Source organism: Azolla caroliniana, unplaced genomic scaffold (genome assembly GCF_043228905.1).
Source record: "Azolla caroliniana isolate FFs.n. ecotype wild unplaced genomic scaffold, voAzoCaro1.0.p SCAF_4, whole genome shotgun sequence".
NCBI classification, from domain to species: domain Eukaryota; kingdom Viridiplantae; phylum Streptophyta; class Polypodiopsida; order Salviniales; family Salviniaceae; genus Azolla; species Azolla caroliniana.
In genome coordinates, this window is record NW_028230439.1 from 21,498,152 (window position 1) to 21,502,782 (window position 4,631).

The following is a 4,631-nucleotide window of genomic DNA, read 5'->3' on the forward strand; positions in this document are numbered from 1 at the left end:
CGTAGGTTTAGATGTCGCGAGTTGAGAAAGCTAGAGAGTGTTTCAACGTATAATAGAAATAAGGATGGAGCCAATGTGCATCCCTATCGTACAAATCGCGATATTCAGAAGAAGAGGCCCTTTTCGCCTGCTAGTGAAATGCAACTTCTGGAATTCTTATAAAGGCATGCAGTGCCTTTGATCCATGACTCTTGAAAGCAGAGTTTTCCCATCACACTTTCTAGAAAATTCCAGCATAGTCTGTCATATGCTTTCTCAAAATCAATATGGATAAGGTTTTAGTACAAGCTAACATACAAGGTGTTGATTTATAGTATGACTTGAGAAGTCATCGTATACAAGTGCCAGTGACGACAGTCGAGCAAAGAGGGGAAGAGGTAGTGGCACAGGGATCTTGATGGCGGGGATGAGAGGAGCAATGATAGTAGAGGGTTCATTGAACAACGATTCGGAAACATCAAAGCCTGCTTGAACATCATCATGAATCCCTCTTGCCGACAATGGGACGTGGGTATGTCAAGAACGTAGGTATTGTCGTTATGATGCTAATCTAGAACAAGGGATAGATGGGATGGATAACTAGAGTGGTAGCTCAATGCAAACAATGGGAGCCTTCGTTCTCTCCCCGGAAGAAGAATGCATCATGGAGAGTGAAATAATACATCTTAGATAGGAATCCTTTGTGGTGAAAGTGGTGGGTAGTCGACCTAACAGAGCGTTGTTGCATGATTGGCTCCAAAGCTACTTACAAGAAGACCTTGGCAGAATGAAGGACATCACATTTATGGGAAAGGGGTTCCACCATGTCACTGTGATGCCTGAAACGAATATTATATGAAAAATTATCGAGAGCAACCCACTGACATGGCACAATGCACAAGCCTATGTATTCAAATGGGATGCAGACTTTGACAGGTGTAAAGGAGATGCCTATATAGGCAATCCATTAGTGATAATGGCCTTTTCCCCTAGTTTACCTAAGCAATGAGAGTCCTTTCTCCCGGCCAATGGTTAGAGAGCAACTGCGTGGAAGCAATTAATGATATGCAAAAACTACATCAGGAAGACAACTTGTTAGTGGATGATACTGACCATATGCATCATGAAAGTGTGGATGAGGTAGGAGAAATAAGTATAGGAAAGGTCACAAGCCCATTGAAAGAGCAAGCGAAGTCATTGGTGACAACCCAATATATTAAAGGGATAGCAAAAATGAAAAGGCACATGTGTGCTAGAAAATAGGCAGAGAAGGGGATGGAGAAAAATAACGGTATGTGTAAATGGCCTAGAGTGAACTGGAATTTTCAATACAAAGTGACCCCCCTATCGAATATTGGATAACAGATTAAACTAAAACCAATAGGCAAAAAGTGGTTCATGGAAATGTGTGGAATTGAGATGAAGAAGGACAACAAGTGTAGAGTCAATATCTATGGTAATTGAGATGATGGACACCGGATCGCTGGACTGTCCTATATTCTGGCCGTTGGATATAAGGAACCCCATAATAGACAAGAAGCACTCAGATGGCTGGAACAACAAATGGGTATTCATGTAGACCCATCATAAAGACAATGGAAAGATGGCATGATATGGAGTTCAGGCAAGGCGAATGAGCAAGGCATATGCTACATAAATGTGAAATTTAGGAAGCTTCCTAAAATGATCACGAAGTTCATGGTATACCACCTTGAAATGTTGACATAGTTGGAAGAGGAAAATCTCCAAAATAGGATCTTAACTAACCTAGTGGAAGCTTTAAATGCATTGATTGGGCCACTAAAGATGCATGTTATATGCTAAAATGAATCTTAGCTTGCAAACTTGGAATATATAAGGAATTGGTGGCACCCAATTCCAGATGAAGAAGAATGTATTGGCTACTAAAATTCAGCGTTGCATTGAGCCAATGGTGTCTGATGTTATCATGGTGCAGGAGCACCATCTAGATGGGGATAAGATCAACAAAATTGGAAGCATTTGCCTTGGGACTTATAGATATAATTACCTCCGAAATTGAATGGACAGGACTTATAGATGCTGAGAATTATCTAATTCAACTTAAGGGAATGAAAGCAGGATCTAATGAGGCATGCTACTACAAAATAGAGCATGGAATGGAAATATGTGGGCAACCAACTTATCAAATTGAAAGGACGATTAGATTGATTGCAAAAAATGGAAAGGATATGATGATTGACCCTAAGCCGAGGGAGATCACACCAACAACAATGTGTTGGCCAATAGAAGGGCATTCGGATCAGCTATCATGGGTCCCAATTACGTATTTTTGGAGAACTCAAGGACAAACTGAGAGTGCAAAGCTGGTTCAATTTTTTAGGTACAACACGAAAATTGGGAGGCAAATTATTCTAGAATAAAAACACGAAAATATTGCAACACATAAATTTTGGATACAAAAGGGCATTGGCGAAAAGAGATTAGATAAATTCTGGAAAATGATATGGCATGGCATTAGTGAACGCAAGATAATGATGTGTTTATGGCTTATTGTGCATACAGCCTTGCTGGTAGGGATGCGGGGTAAAGGTCCCAATGTAGATCCTAGATGTAATGCATGTGGACAACTAGAAAGCATTTCCCACTGTCTATGGGAATGTCATGAGGCGGCGGTTGTATGGGGAACGACATTATGTTTGTTATGCCATGCCTCTAGCTCATTTACCCTCAAATGGAGACATGCTTGTTGGAATTGTCTTGAGGATGATATGGAGAAATATGATAGCACATGCAAAGCAACGTGCAAAGGGGAGAATGGAACTATTCAGCTGATCACTGATAATAGGGTACCTCTAGTTATTGTGAAGAAGCAAAACTTTGGAGATCTATGGATGTTGCTTGCACCCATTATCATATGGTGCATATGGACGATAAGGTGTACCAAGGTATTTTCAAGAAACAAACGGCCTCCAGTTGAAACTATTAAGCTAATATGGCACACACTAATAACTACATTGAGGGCACAATATGAGAGGATTGATGGAACAAATGATGCTTCAGAACTAATGAGGCTGAATTTCAGAAAACGTTGGTGTACTACACTGATGGCAATACGTAGTACCCAGATGAGTGTTCCCCCCTCCCATTAGTTGAAAGAGGGGCATGAATGATGATTCAGAGATACATAGAGAACAGACATGTGGATTATTGAATGCAAATGGTGTGTATGAAAGTTTGGCCAAAGACATATGCGAAAGTGTAAGATAAATAAGTGAGACCGCTCATGAATGATAGGATAATTTAGGCAAGGACTACCCGATAAAGGGACTAAAGTTGTGTACAAAATGACATTTTAACTAATGGAGTATATTCTTTTTTGGTAATAAAAAAAAGGCATTGTATACAAGCTAGAGACAATTTCACCAAAATATAACGAGTCTAGAACATTCTATAAAGTAATCATGGTGTCCCATTTTCTATGACATTTTAATAAATTCTCTTACAGAAGCATAGTTCAATATCCTTCCTAACCTTATCTAAAATTCAAAAACTTGAATGTTTTGCATGACTAACCAACTATTTGTGAAGCATCTATAAGCTTTTTGTATAGTAAATATTGTTATACACAATGAACAAATTTTATTCTTGCTAAAACAACTAAGATATATGTAAATGTTTCTTATATGCCCCTATTATTTTGGTAATATTGAGATCCAAGACCTACTTTTACTCTAGATATACTGAAGTTGAGGAGGATGTTGGAGCTTTCTGAAAAAATTAAGCAAATTGGAGTATTATAGTTTAGAATGACTCTAGAAGAGAGCCATAAAACCAATATTTTTATAATATCGTCCATATATATTTATATATATGGACATGTATATTATAGAAGATAAATTAAAGACTATGCATGGATTGAGTTTGATGGAGTCATATATGTACCCTAAATTGCTTAGAAGGACCAATACTAAATTAGGAAGATCATATGATTCGAAGGAGCAACCTCTTAAAATGTATGCTTATAAGAACTCAAACTGGGTTGGATAGTAAAATGTTATTTCGTAGAAAATGTTGGCATATAGGAAGCAATAATGATACTATGCTAGATTTTCATTGTATACCTTGTGTGTGTGTTTGAAACAATCTTAAGGCTCCTTGAGAGAGTCGGGGCTCATGGAGAATAGTAAGATGTAGTTGGATACGTTCGGCATTTTGACTTTGTTTTGGGCTCAAATACATTTGTAATGTAATATGCCAAATTTGACATTCTAACATCTTGCCACTTCATCCTTTGTGCGTCCAGTAATTTATCCTCAATGATCACATTCTTCATAGCATCAAGTTAGAGCTATAATTACTCCCCATCTTTTAAACCATTTCACAATATCAAGCAACCAAGCATATGAGATAAGATGTTATTCAATGCAATGGTGGTCCAAGCGTTTTTTGAACTGTTGAGAGATCAAGTTCAACTTAGTTTAGTTAGTTAGTCAACCATGTAACTTCGTGTTCGGAAGCATTGCGAATGTACGCATCCCGAATGAAAGCCTATAGAAGCTCAACGCAAAGTCGGAGGGATGTATCCTCATAGGATACTTGTCCGAGAAGAAGGCATGCAAGTGCTACAACCCTTCTACCCGAGCGGTTCAGGTAAGTCGAGACGTAGTCTT